At 46.5% G+C, this 18,391-nt stretch overlaps 1 long non-coding RNA gene and 2 pseudogenes across 2 annotated transcripts; 2 read left to right on the forward strand and 1 right to left on the reverse strand.

Moving 5' to 3' along the window:
• Positions 1 to 147: 147 nt before the first annotated feature.
• On the forward strand, positions 148 to 13,141 carry LOC146192659 (uncharacterized). The gene is made up of 3 exons (XR_014706775.1): positions 148 to 504; positions 1,338 to 1,513; positions 12,907 to 13,141. It is a non-coding gene; the product is annotated as an uncharacterized LOC146192659 (long non-coding RNA).
• LOC146192660 (uncharacterized) lies at positions 3,186 to 4,907 on the forward strand (annotated as a pseudogene). The gene is made up of 2 exons (XR_014706774.1): positions 3,186 to 3,326; positions 3,766 to 4,907. The product of XR_014706774.1 is annotated as an uncharacterized LOC146192660 (transcript).
• LOC146192661 (uncharacterized) lies at positions 7,434 to 9,061 on the reverse strand (annotated as a pseudogene).
• Positions 13,142 to 18,391: the final 5,250 nt, after the last annotated feature.

Genomic DNA, 18,391 nt, shown 5'->3' on the forward strand with positions numbered 1-18,391 from the left:
AAGACAGCACAAGTGACCCGCTTGTCACGCAGCGTTGCGGGACGCGTAATTCTCGACAAGCTCCACATACACCCCACTGAGAAGGTGTGCGCAACATTTCATTTATCGTCTGACATTACTAGTACACTAGTTTTTAAACCAATAGGCACCCTGCAATGCAGTTTGACAGAACATGCCGCGCCGCCTCGCGGCCGAAACAGGAAGCGCGAAGGCGTTCGCTCGCACAGGCCGTGTTTATCTCCGTGGCCTTGTCTGAAAGAGGTGCGCCTGTTTCTGCAGTTGAGAGCCTGATAAACGTTACTAGATAGGTCCGATGGCATCTTCAGAACCGTGCAATCCCTCCCCTGCCAAAGTTGCGAAGAAGAAATGTGGGCGCAGGTACTGTTCAGTGAAAGATTGCCACAGTCGCGAAGGGACTTCGGGCGTGCGGCTGTGCAGCTTTCCGTCGATGCCTTGGTAGACGGCACGAAGAAAGCAATGGATTATCGCCGTGCGACGAGTCAAGTAAGTGAATTCCTATTTGTAAACGATAATTGCTGCACGTTACGAAAGTACTCAAAGACAAGGTTCATTTGTCAACTGGCTCGATCGGGTAACAGTTTTGTTTGTCAGGGTACAGGTAGTTCGCACGAGGCAGCATCCTTTGTCACGAGTTCGTGACGCACTGTGCTTCGTCATTTGTCGCGCGTATTTGTTTTCTGAGGATGACGAAAATACTCGCGGACGTGTGCTCCGGAAGTAATACAGAACAAGCCGTCCCCCGTTTTGATCGTGCTTTATTTTGTCTCATTACGTGCTTTTCGCGGCAGTGGGTGGTTGACGCCGGCGGAAAAACTAGAGAATGTTTACTGCATTCGAATCACTGAAAGCATGGATTTGTGCTACGTAGAAGACAACAACGATGAGCGGGCAGTGCCGCGGAATGGAGCGCTCGGACTAGGCCAGCTACGGACACTCAAGTGACGATTTTGGTCGGGGTTGGTACCCGTCAGATTATTTCACACGCGCTAAAAAACGCCCAGTGTCTGGCGCTCTCAGGTGTCTCGCACGTGCGCTGTCACTGTTCACTCATTCGGATTATCATGAACTGTTCCATTAGGGCGTAATCGGCTGTCCAATCATGAAATTAAAAATTGTTTCCGCGCTCAAGCAAGGGAGAAAATAGTGTGTAATAAGTGCGTGAGATCAGTAATACTATGGTAATACGTAAATAATTTATGTGCCTAGCGTATTTTCCTGTTTTATTCATGGCCCTTTCATTAGTAGAGTCGGCTGCATCTGTTGCAGAAGATTGATGATAACCTAATGTTCATGCTTTACTGCTTTACTCGTTTCAGTTTCGGAGACTCCTCAAGTTGGCAGCCAAATAGAGATTCAAGGGTGTGCTCCAAGCACTTTGTGAACGGTGAAAAAACCACCATTGAAAGTCACCCTGGTTATGTACCCACGATATTCCCGACAGTGTACAAAAAGCGGTCCACTTCGCCTTCTGCTCGGTTGGCTAGATTTACAGGTAAGCTCGTCTTTGCTGTGCTACTTATGCTCTAGTTTGCTGCAAAACCTGGGACTCTGGGATGCATTACATTTTTTTTAAATTTAGCTTGTGGTTTCTACTTGAACATAGGCCACCAACCACCGCGGGTTCGAGCGTCACGCGAGCCGAAGCCCCGATCAGCCGTCACCACGCGTACACTGAAACACCGCAGCGCGCTCTCAACCTCCACCGGGAGGAGAGCACTGCGCTGCAGGGACACAAACCTCCAAGTTCACAAAGGAGACGTTTATTGAAACGCCATCCCCCAGCGGCACACACACACACACACACACACACACACACACACACACACACACACACACACACACACACACACACACACACACACACACACACACACACACACACACACACACACACACACACACACACACACACACACACACACACACACACACACACACACACACACACACACACACACACACACACACACACACACACACACACACACACACACACACACACACACACACACACACACACACACACACACACACACACACACACACACACACACACACACACACACACACACACACACACACACACACACACACACACACACACACACACACACACACACACACACACACACACACACACACACACACACACACACACACACACACACACACACACACACACACACACACACACACACACACACACACACACACACACACACACACACACACACACACACACACACACACACACACACACACACACACACACACACACACACACACACACACACACACACACACACACACACACACACACACACACACACACACACACACACACACACACACACACACACACACACGCACACACACACACACGCACACACACACACGCACACACATACACATATATAAAAAACGCACATACACATACTCAGTCACCTGACACGGAGTGCGCGCCGCAAGCACGCAAGGGCGTGCTGTGATCTCTCTCTCGCAGTAACCAAAGGGTTCCTTTGAGAGAGATTGGGCAACCACCGCAAGGTACGCCTGTCGCATCGTTGGATCACGATCGACAGGCTCGAGCTGCGCTCTCAGGTACGACCCGGAGTGGACGAACTCGAGTACACACTGGTCTGCGCGGACAAAGGCCGGCAGACAAGAACAGTTGCTTACGCACCTTGCGATGTCTCGGAGGGGTCTCTCCCTGGGCCCCCGCTCGGAGGGTCGCGCGAGCGCGGCCGTCGAAGCGGTGCCGTGTTCCCGCCAAAAGGCGCCAATGGGAACAGCCACTGGGACGCCAGGGCGGAGCTGTGGCCCAAACGACATATAATATGGTGATGCTTCCAAAAAAAACAAAATATTTTGCCTCTGCCCGTGCCACTAGGTATTAAGTCGTCCGAGCCTCTCTCCGCCGCCTCAGGCGGGAGAAAGGGAACGAGGAGAACAACTGGGAAGCGGGCGGCGGCCGCGCAAAGGGCAGCCGCAGCAAGCCCGAATCCCACAAGCTTCACCTTAACGCAGTTCATCTCTACCAAGAAATCTGCATGTACACGTGTACCAAAACAAAAGCCACGTGCACTCACAAGTAAGATTTTAATGGCATTGACACTACATCATCTGCTGACTTCGGGCCAGCTTTTGCCCCCACAGCTCAAGTAGCAGCAGCCAGTGGCACCTGCAGCCTTGCCACAGGTGATCAAGCAACTGGCCCGGATGAGTTGTGTGAGCAGACATCATTTGAAAACTTGGATCTGCTGTGCACTGTTGCTGCTGAGCTTCACACGACAGCAAAATCCATGGTGAGCTTCTAGGTATTTCGTGAACTGAAGTTGGATGCCTGTGGTTGTACGGAAAATTTATACTTAAGCTGATGAACTAATACTTCTCACTCGCTTTTTCCTTGTTTTTTACGTGGCTTGAGTATGATTCCCCATCAAGTTGCCCAGTTTTCTGTCCTTATCAGAAAATTAAGTTTATACTTTTGGTATTATACCGTGCTCAGCTACGTCTCCCTGTGAAGCATAGGCAACAAGTTAGCAGCGTTATACTCTTACTGTTTTTTCCTTTCTCCTTGCTTTTCACTAACACCTGCGCACAAAATTTGACAGCATTTTTCTGGAAGGCTCATATCGAGATGTTTCTTTATTGTTGATAATCTTGTACATTATGACTTGTGAAAATGAGTTTCGCATTGTTACCTAACATGTATTTATTCTTGATTATTGCAATTTTACACAGGAAACCCAAACAGAAGACACAAGTTTGTCAAGAAAGAAGTTTACAGTGTTCATGTGCCTCGTAAATGAATCGGGTGCATCGACTCAAGTAACACATCTTGAGACATGCGACAGCAGCGTACAGCACCAGCCAACATCCATTAGCAAGCACAGTGGACCTGATCATAGAACTAGCTATTTTTCTGGCTATGAAAACATTGTAAACTCAGTGAATGCATTGCAAGATCTCTGTAGTGTCAGCAACATAATCTTTGCATTGCTTCTTAGCATGTTGCCACCTTCTTCAGAACGAAAATTTGATGTCACAAATCAAAACAGGCTCCTTTTGTTTCTTATGAAGCTAAAACTTGGCATCAGCTACTCGTCACTAGCTGTTCTCTTCTCTATAAGCGAAACGTCTGCGTCGAGACATTTCAAAAGCGTTTTGAGGACACTCTCTGTGGCAACCAAGAAGTGGATTTTTCGCCCTCCCTCAAAAGTGATTGAGGCCACAATGCCTGAATGTTTCAAATCTCATTATCCTGGATGTACAATGATTATTGATTGCACAGAAGTACGTACTGAGCAGCCACCAACTGTGCAGCAAGAACGAGTACTATACTCGAATTACAAAGGGACATACACACTTAAGTTTTTGGTGTCCATAACACCAGGAGGGATGATATGTTTTTGCTCGAAAGCTTATGGTGGTAGGTTATCTGATACACACGTAACTGTTGATTCAGGCTTTTTAGACCTTGTTCAAGCTGGGGACACAGTTCTGGCAGATAAGGGATTCCCAGGCATTAGAACACTTTTAGGGAACGAGAATGTTGTTCTTGTTTGCCGCCATTTCTCCATGGCTCTCAGTTCACTCCAGAAGAGGTTAGGGACACTTACAGCATTGCGCAAGTGAGAATACATGTCGAAAGAATGATTCAAAGGATTAAAATATACAATGTATTAAACAACAAAGTACCAACTGAGCTCATCCCATGCATGACTGATATTTTCCAGATCTGCTGTGTACTAGCTAACCTCCAGCTTCCAATCATTAAACGCAAAGAGCAGCCACAGTCATCTTAAAACATCCGCTTCACTGGTCTTGCCCTTGATAGCATGAAAGGAAACAAACATAGGTTTGGTTTCTTTTATGGTGTTTAACATCCCAAATCGGCTTAGGCTATGAGAGACGCCGAAGTGAAGGGCTTCGAAAATGTTGACTACCTGGGGTTGTTTAACGTGCACTGACATTGCACAGCACACGGGCGTTTTCCTTTTTGCCTCTATTGAAAAGCAGCCGCCGCAGCCGAGATTCGATCCCGCATCCTTCGGTTCAGCAGTCGAGCGCCCTAACCGCCGAGCCACTGATACGGGGCAAAACAAACATAGGTTACAGAAGACTCAAGTCTACTAGCCAGTATTTCAACAAGGGCTCGGCTGCCTGGGATTTCGACATATCCTTTTTGTCAGAATATTAGATGGTGAGCTGAGGCTTCCAACCCTTCATCAGTTTTTTTCTGTGTTACCAAGAATTAAATTTTTCTGCTGTTGCTTCGCCTTAGATACTCATTCTGGATAGTCATTTGTTTGGCCATACATCTGGGCATTAGAGTATTTGCACTTTAATGTTTCAGAGTTGGATGTGGGTTACGAGAAACGCTGCAGTGGTCGGCTTTGGATTATAATTTTGATTTCATTAGGGTTCTAATGTGTACTGATATCTCACAGCACACAAGGCAGTGGCCAGTTTTTGTAGACTGTGGGTGCTGTTTCAATGGAGCTTAGAACTTCTATGACGTTTCGGTCCGAAACTTTTGTCTTAACAGTGTATTGTATCAGGTACAGGAAATTGAAATAGGCAAGATTAGTTCAGAACTGGAAGTGGATATGTGATGCTGTACTGTGAGAAATGGCCTGTTTTTGTGTGCATAAAGTTAGAGGCTGGGTTGAGCTGTTTGCCATAATTTTGTGTAGAAAACCAGAAAACCTTATCAGTGCAGTGATCAAATGTGGATAATGCATTGTCACCTGCCTTTACCTGTCAGTAAATCTCGTGTGCAAGCAAAGGATATATTTTCCAGTTTTATATTGTATAATGTTGTTGTTTCCATTAAGTTTGTTTTTTTAATGCTAATGTTGTTTTGCATTAATGCTTTGAAGTGTGCCATTTTCCTTCTAGCACATAAAGAAATGCATTGCTAACCAAGCTGTACTTAACTGTCCAGTTTGTAGTGAACACTTAAAATTTTTGTATTCCTGTCAGTTTTATCTGCCCATTAGAACTTTGTGTTTTGCAGATAGTGTGATGTGGCACACTTGCAGGATCTCTCTATACTGAATATGCATGAAAAAAAAAAACTGTGCTTTATTCTCTGTATTCTTCTCCCGATACACAACATGGGGATACAAGTTGCCTTTTTGCTGTTCTGTAAAGCACTTTGTTCTAGGTCTTCAGAAATGATGCATGAAAAACACTCTTCAAATGAGCTTTTGTTTTTAGTGCATCTGCTTCAGTGTTATGCACACATGCAGCAGCAGAACTGGTAAGCAGTGGTCATATTTGTTAGCTCATTTCTCATGTCATTTTCAATTTCATAATCACACTATGTACTTTTAGGATGTTAGCATTTTCTGACGTGCAATAATAGTAGTAAATGGGAAATGTATTTTTCCATTGTGTTTGGGGCTCAATTCTGATGTACATACAAATTGTAGTGAACATGTGCTTTATTTTGCTGCAGCAGGCAGAAGTAAAATAAAAATCTTCAAGGGCTGGTATTGATTCTTGAAGAAAAATGTAATTCCTGTTCACTTCAATTATCACATTTTCTTTGGTGGAGTAAACAAAAAAAAGCATTTTTTTACATTTAGCAGGTACAGTAAGATCTGTACTTGGGTAAAATAATGGTGTGTCATCTTCAGCCTTCGGTTGCTGCCGGTGCCCTGGATGTAGTCAAGAATGCTCTCTCCTGAGGCGGTGAACATATCACTGTTTTTGCATTTGTGGGGACACTTGATCTCAAGGAGATAAGTCTCCCCAGACAGGCAGAACATGCCGTCAGGGCTGCCACATAGCCACGGTTGATCTGGGTGAAGGATGAGACCCATCTGAAATAGAATAGTTTACAATCACCTTATAATCAGACACTACAAGCGACCGTAGTTTGTCCCTGGCTTCCCTAATAAGTTGCTAGTTTCTTGATTAACCCTTCGACAGCTTACTGCATGATACCCGGATAAAAGTAACAAAACCAGGCTCCACAAACCCTATTCTGTGGCATGAACTGGAACAAAACCAGGCTCCACAAACTCTATTCTGTGGCATGAACTGGAATGCTTTATTCAACCTATTAAAAGCAAAACATTGTCGTGTTGAGGTTCACACTGCTGAAAGGGTTGTGCAACATTGGATATTTTTTTGCTTTGGAGGCTTTCTTATTTCTGAAGTGCTGGATTTCACAGTACTGTGAAGACTCTACTAAGTACGAACTCACCTCCACAACTTCAACACCTAGTAGGCGCTCAAACTCCACCCGAGCCAGGGGTTCCATACGCAGTCCTGTAATTGGGTAATGAAATATATGTTTTCTTAAGCTTGCTATTGTACAGTTGGATTATACAGCCCCAAAACATCATTTAAAGGAGTCGAGATCCATTTGAAAACATGAGAACATGGATTCTCTTCTGTCACTGTTTTAGTGCTGTGTATTCCACAAGAAAAATCTTGCCCTTTGTGCGTACCATATGCAGTTGCCTGTGCTGAAAATGGCCTTGAATCCAGGATGGCCTTGGCAACCACCTCAGGGCTGCGTCTAGTATGTAGTACTGTGTGCCCAGTTGTGCTGCTTATCGTGAATTTTTCCTCTTTGTTCCACCTAAATAAGAGTTCACATACCCAAAATCAGAAGCATGAAGTAAACATGTACCTGCTTTGTCAAAAGTTTAGAGCTCAGGGGCTTGGTTCTAAGCTGTGCAGTGGGGCTCCTGTAGCATACCTGAAACTCCAGCCCATTAGAGGAGTCAGAACTAGAGATTTTCTTACCCTCAGGAGATTTGGAAGGCTGCGGATGCAGCCTTCCAAATCCTTTAACAAAGGCTGTATACCTACTATAAGCAAGAATGACCTCTGTCATTGTTGTTTCCATACCTCAGACAGCTTGATTGGCCCATGGTCGCCACGCATAAGTCTGGCACAGACTCGCAGACAATATTTGTTTCATAAAACTCTTTCTGCTGTTGCGTCAGGAGCTGCATATGGTCTTTTGATCTCACTGTTTGTTTTGGGTAGGTGCCCGATATTTGCAGCACATGCAACGCCTTGCAAGGTGCTGGAAGCAGCTGGCCAATTGTTTCTAGCTGCAAAACCCGCCTGGCTTCTCTTTCTGCCTCTGTGTCGGTTAAATCCGTCTCACTGTTGACCATTGCTCCCAAAGTTTCAGTGAATGGTGAAACAATGCCCGGAAAGTATTCCAGCACATAAAATGGGGACAGCTCATCAGGCTTTTTGTTCCCTACAGAGGTGCTGTTGTAGTCTGGAGGAAGAATGACAAAACACACTGAATATTAAGCAATACAGTTGGAATAGCTAATCAATGTGTTGAGCACAAAACCACATAAATATGGTGACAGGTAAAAGTGACAGCAAGGAAAAGAGATATGACCACAGCACTATGGTTTGCAAGGAGACATGTGATGACATAACAGATGTTTCATGCAAGCAGTGCTGTACTGAAAACTAGCAGCACATGCACTACAAAACAGCAATGAAACAAAGTGCATCATACCTCCAAACAATTCCTCAATGCTGGCCTTGTCATTAAGCAGCGGCTTCCCTGCTGGTTTCCCCCACGCCTGTGGTGTACTCGTGCAGGATGCGTGCTCAAATTCATTGAGGTAAAAAGCAACTGCAGCGCAATGCTTGCAGTTGCCCAGGCTGCCGTTGCGACACGTGCATTTCCCGCTTTCTATTTTTCGGGGCTCAGTCGTCAGCTGCAAATCGGGATATCGGAAGAAAAATAGACCGCTCAGGCATAATGTGAGGCCAAATAAGTAAAAGTGCAGTGGGGCAGTAAAAAATGCAAAGCCGACAGATCGCACATGCGCCTCGGCGTACTTAAACCGCATTGTTTTGTTTACTTACCTTGAGGTCAACTTCATCTGTGTGCTTGCTCTGTTGTGACAGGCATTTTGCCGAGACTGCAGTGCCTTCCACTTCTCGGACTCCAAATACATGGCTATTTTCAAGCAATCGGCGTCCTTTCCGCAGTAGCGAGGCCGTCGGCATGCTTGAATCCGCAGTGGAGAACCCGCGACATTGCGGGTAGCTTACGTTCTCCGGCTGCTGCTGAATGCAAAAATAAAACGTCCCGAGCAAATGAAACTTGCGGTGCAACGTTGAGGATGGTCGTAATGACGCAGATACAATGGGAAACAACGGCGAAAACAAGCGCTTCAGCGGCATCTAATGGAGCGCCTTCGTGGTTGACACCTCCGTTGGTGGCGCATATGTCGCCGCGCTAGTGGCGACGCCCGACGATTGCAGGTTCCCTATAGCCAAAAACCTGCTACCAGGCAGACATGATGCCCACAGGAAAACGAGGGCACAGGCCCTTGAGAAACAGTACGAGGACGATCCAAAAGCAGTGTACGTGGAGGCAGCTCAACACATCAAAAATAGAGCATACGTGGCATATATGGCCACTCCAAAGTCAACCTTCATTAACGCCGTAACAGTTCATGCTAGCTGCATATGGGAGGCAGAGGAAGTAATAGGGATGGGGCGTTCCGGAGCGAGCTGGATCTTCGGAGCCGCTCCTTTCAAAAAGCGAGTGAGCCATTTGGCTTCGCAAAGTCGGAGTCGGATCCGCCGGAGCCGTCAGATCCGGAGCGGTAGGAGCCGTGAGATTTTTGGGAGAGCTGGTTGCTGGTTCTCTCGTGCAGTGAACCATTCCGTCACAAGCGGGTGTGACTTCCGCGCCATCTATTAGCGATGCGGGAAAGCAACCTCCTGCCCTTTCTCGCAGGATTCGCAATAATGTCATCGCCCACGGCTATCTTTTAAGCGGAGTGCGCCATTCTTTTGGAGAGCGAGTGAGGTGGTCATTTTGCTTTTGGTCTATTGATGAAGATCTGCTAGATGGCTGGAACGACGGTTGTTTTGAAAAGCCGGTTCTCCCTTGTTCAGTGAGCGTTGTCTGTCGGAGTCGGGTGAGATTTTTCAAAACTCAAAGCGAAAAAGGAACTATACCGCCCTTCCTTGTCAGCGTCCCAACCAACCCATTGCCTTCGGATCTTCCCGCGGGTACCGCAGGCGCACTGCCGCTGGTGCCCGAACTTTTGTTTTGTCTTGCAGTTTTGTGTTTTCGTTCCATGCTGACGAGTAGGCACCGGTACTCGTACTCGTCAGCAGAGTGTAGTGGTCCCAATGCTTCGCGTTCTTTCGTAGCACCTTTCTCGGTCGTCTGAACAGGCAAAAATCGCAACTGCAATCAAAACCGCAGGCAGAAACTGAAGCTAAATGCCACTGCTTGCTGTGTCACGTGGGGGCCAAAATTTATTTTACCTTGTATAGCTAATACTACTATATGTATATTGTGACGGAGAACAAGCAGAGACGCGGCCGTTCTTACGAACGCCCAGCTTTAGTCTCCCTTCATCCTCGTCTTCCCCTGTTTCGCTTCTGCACACTTCACTTCGTCGTGGGCTAAGCACATCACACTCGGCCACGACTGCGGTTTTTAAATGCATCACCCCCACATCACTGCTGTCGCATCTGTTGCACATCACGGTTTTTGTTTCCGGGCTGTCCTTTTGCGGAGCCATGAAGATGTTCGCATCGATAATATTTGCACATGTCTGGTCCAGTTAGTGGCAAGTTGCTCTCTGGTAGAGATTCTTTGGGTCGTTGCCACTTGGGCGTTCCTCCAAGGCCTTGTTGAGAGTCAAGTACCTGAAAGTTTCTCCTGTGCCAGCTACTTGATGCTGGCTTGCTTTCCTTTTGCGGTATTCGATGGTTTTTCCGGATCTGGAACTGCACTCGTGATGCATCCCTAGTGCTGACGGAAATGGAAAAAGCTGCACCAAAATGCTTGTTCCTGCTGCCACCGCTTCCACCGGAAGCACCGTGCCGTGCACAGCTTTGCTGCGTACACCGGTAGGTGCGGTCGCGTTCTTTTCCAATGAACTGGCGTTGTTTCTGCTTAGACTTTACGTCTAGCACACTGACATTGGCAGCCGTAAGGCCTTTTTCTCCTGGAATCACCTCATATTGAACCTCCTGCCCTTTCCGGATGCGGCGAAGTTTACGCGAGTGCTGGAACGCGGTGCGGTGGACAAAAATGTCCTCGCCAGTGTCAGCGCGGTTGATGAAGCCGTAGCCGCCGATCACATCAAACCACTTCACTGTCCCACTCATCCTCCATCGGGAAACAGAGGCTTCCTTCTCGTGCTGCACCTTTTCCTGTTGTTGTTGCATGCGAATAGCCTCACCTTCAGGATGCTTATCCACAGGTGGGCTAGAGGCGGTCCGGCATGAGCGGAGCTGCACTTTGCCGTTTTGGATGGATAGAGCCATGCATGGGCGAGCAGCATGCTGAAGTGTCGCTGATGGCCCGGCAGCGGCAAGAACCCCGAGACGACTGGCGGTGTCATGCAAGGCGGCCTCCCGGTGGACAAACATGGGGAGGCTGTCCGTGTCCAGTGTGGACACCCAGTCGGAAAAAACTACAGAAAATTTTCTGATGTTACGACCGAATTTTCTGCGGTTTTTGACGGGAAACCTATTGTGACAACAGAACATTCTGTAGTAACATCAGAAATTTCTGTAGTTACAACAGAAAAGTACTACAGAACTACAGACAACAGAAATATACTACAGAAAAACTACAGAACTACAAAAAAGTACTACAGAACTACAGAAAAATCTGATGGTTACGACAGAACTAGGTACAGAATATTTTGTCGTATTTTTGACACAGTTTTGTAGTTTTTTTCGACTGGGCATAATCAATACGATGCGTGGGTGTCATTGTGAAGCCCGTCGACAATGTACTGCTTGGCTGCAGATGCGGGCCACTCGATGTTGCAGGCCTGAAGAAGGCGGACCTTATCATAAATGTAAAGTGCGACATCTTCACCTGGAGCCTGGCGCCGCGCTCTCATCGTTGTGGGTTTGGCGTCGTGCGCACTGGCCAGGGGTGTAAACGCTGCAAGAAGGGCAGGCCGGGCCCGAAGTCGGTCGACTGCGCCATTAAAATCTGGCCGGCTACTCTGCACTGGGGAAGGGAAGACGAAAGATCAAGATGGGTGACGACACATAGAGAAATAAAATACGAAGAGAGGACACGGCTGAAACTGGCCTCTGGAGTACGTCACAACTACGCAAGCGCCTCGTATTCTCACCCAACGCCAGAAGGCACACACGGGGAAAAAATGATTTCATATTCAAGCGTACAACTTTGTTGTTGTTAAATAATTACCTTATGTTTTAAGGCCACTATTTTAACATACCTATGAAGACGTAATTTATTGAAGAAACATGAAAGACTGCAAGTTGTCTACTCCGTCAGCTCGGTATTGCTGTGGTGCACCAAACGACTTTTCGCTTGCTGTACAACAGGTGAAACATGTTTTTCTGCTTGAAAACACCAACATAAACAGACAGCACAGGCTAGTGTTGTGTTTTTACGTTGCAGTGCGTTGTTGCTATAAGGCGCGGTACGGCATTTAAAGCGCGGCGCCAATACAGGTTTGATTACAAAAGTAAGAGGATGGAATAAGAGGGCATGAGGGGCCAGGCACGATTGTATAAATGCACTTATTTCGCTGTGCAGCTTAAGGGCAAAGTCATGCGCATTTAGGAAACCACGAGTGTATTCGTTACTCTAATTGCGGGCAGATTGTTTTGCGCAGGCGCTGAATTGGAGCGTATTTGAAATCCTGAAAGGGCTCATACTGGTATATTTTGGGCATACTTCATCTGCGCTTGTCGCCAACTCCTATTTAGTCAAATCCGTCAAAGCCTATTACGTGTGTTATTGTGCCAGCGTTTCTGTATGGCGGAGCACTTTTCTACTGCATTCAAAAATTTTTGACATAGTTATGACTTGTGAATATGGTTTGGTAATTTAGAATAACACGTGCGTGTATTGACATTTTTCAGACCATTCTACTATGCCGTCAAGTACCCTTCCTACGGCAGCTACTGCTCTGTGTCGTGGTGCCAGAACAACGGCAGAACGCACAAGAAGCTAGGAATTAGTTTCTTCCGCATACCACAGGACAGCAGTACAGGGAGGATCACCCTTCCTTTCTCTTTATGATATGTGAACTGCTGACGATGACTGACTGGTCACACAATACTCAAACTTATGACAAAGCGGTGAATAAAAGAGGAACACGGGCTGCCGACATTGGAGCAGCGATTATTTTTCAATCTCTATACCAGCTCACCTGTACTTTTCAGCATGTATGTCTTGTCCTATATTTTTTTCTGCACTAGCGAAGTGCTGACTGTTTTATATTTGTGTTCTCTCTGTTATTATATCTATTCAGCTTTGATTATGTTAGGGACACAGTTGCATTTCTATTGAGCCTTTTTCCATCATGCTGGTCTTGGTTTGAGCCCAAATTTTGTGCTCATGTTTTACCTTGCCCTGAAACAAAAATGTTCCTTGACACACCGTCTCTTGCATGCATTGAGTACTGAATGAATACTTGCTCGAAACATTTCCCGTACATCTTAAATTCAAAATAATTTCGGGACGACGAAATTCGCAGAAGGGATTAAATGAGACATTTTATCCACTGCAGGCCACAGACAAACGTAACGTGCAAGCAATTTGCAATTTGCGCCAGTGAAACCGAAACAAGAAGTGCGTGCCAGTTGCTTTCACGTAATATACACTGGGCGGCGCGTACGCAATTCGAAATTCGCAGCAGTGATACCGAAAGTGTGGGGTGGTGGTGGTAAAAACTAATTTCCAACAGATACAGGGTAGGTGTCCACCTACCCGCCTACACGATGGCCTGGAACCCTTGGACCCGGGCGGTCTGTTCGGCCAGTCGGATTACACCTAGCTGAGTCTCAGGGCATGAGCTCAACAGTAGAGTCTCCCAAAATTCTTCCGTTTTTGTCTGTTCATTTATATATTTTTATTTCTGGACACGTCCATATCATATGTACCAGATCCGCCTTATCCTTACATAGTTTGCACCTATCTGAGAATGGCTCCGGGTACCACTGACTTTAAGTAGCTGGGCTCGAAATAGTCCTTGTTTGTAAGTGCCTCGATATTCTTTCTTGGATCTTATTTAGTGTCCTATCTGCCGGTGGGTATTCTAACCTGTTTAGTCGATAGTGATATGTAATCTCTTTGTAGCTGACTAGCCTGTCCCTGCTAAGAGTGTACTGAGGATCAGAGACTACCAGGAAGGTCAGACCGCGGGCAAGCTTATGAGCTCCCTCATTTCCCTGAAGCTGGGAGTGGGCTGGTGCCCATATTAGCCGGATTATTCTATCATCCTGACATGTTCTCAGTATCCTTTTTGCCTGTGGAGAGACCCTTCCCTTGAGAAAGTTGCATATTGTTGTTTTGGAATCACTTATAATTGTAGTAGCCATTTTCCCTGCTATTGCAAGTGCAATCGCCACCTCTTCAGCCGTGTGAGCTAAACTCGTCCTAACTGAGCCGCTTATTCTTAGATTTTGTTCATCTGATACTACTGCCACCATAACATTCCTTTCCTCATACTCGGCGGCGTCGACATAGACCACGTGCTGTCTTCCTTCATATATGGTCTGCAGCGTTTGCGCCCTTTTCTTCCTTCTTTCCTGGTGATGCTCTAGATGCATGTTTCGTGGCAGCGGGGGATTTTAAGTCGCTTCCTGACTTCCATCGGGACATCCGTCTTCTGGTCCTCTTGGCTTTCGTATCGAATACCTAGTTTCCGGGTCTTTGCAAGTCTTTCGTACTGGGAGATTTGGTTGCTCTATCACCTCTTCCAGCGTATTGTGCACCCCGAGCTTCATTAGCCGGTTCGTAGACGTACTGATGGGGAGACCATGGGCTGTTTTAATGCTCTTCCTGATGAGTGCTTCAATCTTAGCCTTCTCGCAGTAGGCAAGGTGTAAGTACGGGACTGCATAGGCGATCTTGCTGATAAGAAAGGCATGTACAAGTCGTATGAGGTTTGCTTCTCTCATGCCCGACTTGCGATTTGTGATGCGTCTGATTGCACGTATGGCTTGCTGAGCACAGCTTTCGACTTTCTTTATTGCTTCTCCGTGACGACCATTTTCCTGCAGCCACATACCTAGGATCCTAATCTTGTCCAGTCTGGGGATGGGAACTCCATATGCCTTTAGTTCGATTCTAGGTTGTTCTTTGTCGAATCTGCTGCGTGGTGGTTGGTACACGAGCATCTCGGATTTTTTGGGAGAGAATTTCAGGCTTCTAGGGGTTACGTATTCTTCAACAGTTTGCACAGCCGCCTGAAGGATGTCTACAATTTCTCCATCACTACCTCCCGTGGTCCACAGTGTGATGTCTGCGTAGAGGCTGTGGTTTAGCCCCTCAATTTCTTCGAGCTTTGATGAAAGCTTGATGAGTGCAATTTTGAACAGCAGGGGTGTGAGGACGGAGCCCTGGGGTGTTCCTCCGCTGCCCAGTGTAAATTTTTCCGACTTGTGTTCTCCAATTTAGATGGTTGCTTGTCGCTTTGAGAGAAAGCCCCTTACGTAGTTATGTTTTTTTTCACCTACGCCAAGATCTTGTAGGTTTTATGCTTTGTGTTTGACGTTATCAAAGGCCTTTGCTAAGTCCAGGGCCAGGATAACTCGCGTGTCTTTAGACTACGCTTCAATGATCTGGTGTTGGATTTGCAGCATAATGTCCTGGATCGACAGACCGGGTCTGAAGCCAATCATAGAATTTGGGTAGAGTCCGTTGTCTTCCATATGTCTGATTAGTCTTGTCAGGATGACGTGTTCCATGAGTTACCTTACACGCGATATCAAAGAAATTGATCTTAGATTTTCAATCTGGAGCTTTTTGTCGGGTTTGGGGATCATGACGATCAGCGCGGTTTTCGATATTGTGGGAAGTCGTCCTAATTGCCAATCTTGCATGTATCTTGCGAGGGCAGCGATTGAGTCGTCGTCCAGATTTCGCAACATTTTATTGCTCACTCCATCCGACCCCACTGCTGACTTTGTTTTAAGGCGGGCAATTTCAGCCCTGACTTCTGTTTCTTCTATGGGTCTATCCAGGTCCAGGTTTGGCGGTCCGTGGTAGTGTGGGAGTGCTTCAGGAATAGGTATTCCCACATAGCATGCCTGTTTTTCTTCAAAAAGCTCCTTTTCCGTTCCATCGTAGGAATGGACAATCTCTTGAACGTTTTGCTTCTGCGCTGACTTGTAACCTTCCTTGTAACCTTGTAGCGTAGTAGCTGCCATGTTTTCGCTAGTCCTATGGATATTTCCATGCTATTGAACGAAGATTCCCAATTTTGTCTGCATAGCTTAAGTGCATATTCTATTTCTTTGTTTAGCCGGGCCAGTCTGCGACGTACGGTTCTGTTCCATCTTTGTTGCTTTAGCTTTTTCTCTAATCCCTTTTTGGCTTGCCATAAGTGCAGGAGACGGCTGTCTACTTCCTCCAAACCTGCTTTTTCAGGCTACTCTGTGGTTGCTTCTTTAACATTTGCATGAAGCGCTGTTGCCCACTCTTTTATATTTGTGATTGCTCCGCTTCCTATTTGGCTTCTGATTTTCCTGTAAGTTTCCCATTCCACTAATGTAGCCTTCTTGTATTTGATTCTTAGCGGTCCTCCTTCCACTACAGTTTGGATGATATAATGGTCACTGCCAAGGTTCTCTTGAGTGTTACACTATGTGGCGTCTTTTACATGGCTAAGAAAGCTCAAATCCGGAGTAGTGTCTTCTGTCACGCTGTTTCCGCTTCGTGTTGGGTTCTGCGGATCCGTTAACAGCATTAGCCCATGCTTGTTGCGCGTCTTGCCAGAGGATCCGGCAATTTATATCTTCTCGCTTGTAGCCCCACGTTGGGTGTGGAGCGTTAAAGTCGCCTACAACGATCAGTGCTTGGTTGTTGGCAATTTTCAAAGTCTTTTGGAATAGTGTGCCGAATTCGCCCAGTCGAAAACAGCAGAACCGTGTCAAAAATACGACAAAATATTCTGCAGTTCTGTCGTAAACGTCAGATTTTTCTGTAGTTCTGTAGTACGTTTCTGTAGTTTTGTAGTTTTTCTGTAGTATAATTTTTGTCTGTAGTTCTGTAGCACTTTTATGTTGTAACTACAGAAATATCTGATGTTACCACAGAACGTTCTGTTGTCACAACAGGTTTCTCGTCCAAAACCGCACAGAAATTCTGTCCTAACAACAGAAAATTTTCTGTAGTTTTTTTCCGTCTGGCTTGTCTTTTCTCTGCAGCGGAGTGCTGTATATACATTCAGGATGAAAAGGCTTCCTTCTGTCGTCTTGTTTGGTATGAGTTCGACGAGGACGTGGTCAATGTTTTTAACCTCCGTGTCATGCCTGATTGCTGTTATGTTTCTCTTAATTAGTGTAGCCACCCACGGTTTCTCCCCTTCCCTACAGAAAGCTCGATACCCCGTTAGCTTTGCTTGTCGACGTGTTTGATTCCGGATTGTCTTTTTCACTAAGGAGTTGCTGCAGAACGGGCCTTTTACGGCGATATCCACGACAATTCCACTGCCAAATAGTATGCCTGTTATTTTTGATGGACATGATTAGCTATATTTTCGTTTGGTGGCGTCCTTGCGCGCATCTAGCGCGGCGAAGCGCGCATTTATCTCACTGAACTTGAGTGGCGCCCTGATTGCCCCAAATTCTGCAGCTATCTCCTTAAATAAGAGAGTTTCTGCTCTAGCTTTCGGTCAATAATTTTACTGATCTCCTCTAATGTTACGTCTTGATCCTTCGATTCCTACGCCTTCCTCTTCGCTGGAGGCGAGGCATCCTCTCTTCTATCCTGCTTTGCTGTAGCGTTCGAGCTAACCTGCGTTCAAACGGTGTTCTGTTGCTGTGCTTTAGCGTTCGAGCTAACCTGCGCTCCAACTGCGCTCTGTTGCTGTGATGCATTAGGATAAATAAAATTGGAGGACGCTTAAGCTTCGCCTTCAAGAGTGGAACGCGATAGCGTTATTGCACCTCGTCGAGAAAATTTATTAAACGCAAGGGTATTGGGGCATCCGCGCGGCCCGAATGGGAGAAGCGGGTGAGCGAAGATAGTGATCTAAAGAAAGGAAAGACGCTTGATTCTACAACCCGTGAGGGTGCAAAGCGAAACTTCAGGGGCGAGTGGCGCGCCACGTGTCGAAGCAGCGCCGCATATTGCGAGGAGGGGTTCTTCTGTGTTTGCCGAAAGATGGCTCTGCATGTGCGTAGAGCGCAGAAGAAATGTAACGGAAACGTACTTCGCTACTCGTGTAACTGCGACTTCTGTAAGTAACATGCTCATAATTACCGATATACACCGCAATATAACGTTCTACGGCACGTTTCTAAGGCAACATCGCATTCATTAGAAGCGCCTTTGTACCGCTTTCAAGCATCGAACTCGTGGTTGAGTGGTAGCGTCTCCGTCTCACACTCCGGAGAC

This window comes from Amblyomma maculatum, chromosome 4 (genome assembly GCF_055883805.1).
Source record: "Amblyomma maculatum isolate TAMU_Amacu chromosome 4, ASM5588380v1, whole genome shotgun sequence".
Lineage (NCBI taxonomy): Eukaryota > Metazoa > Arthropoda > Arachnida > Ixodida > Ixodidae > Amblyomma > Amblyomma maculatum.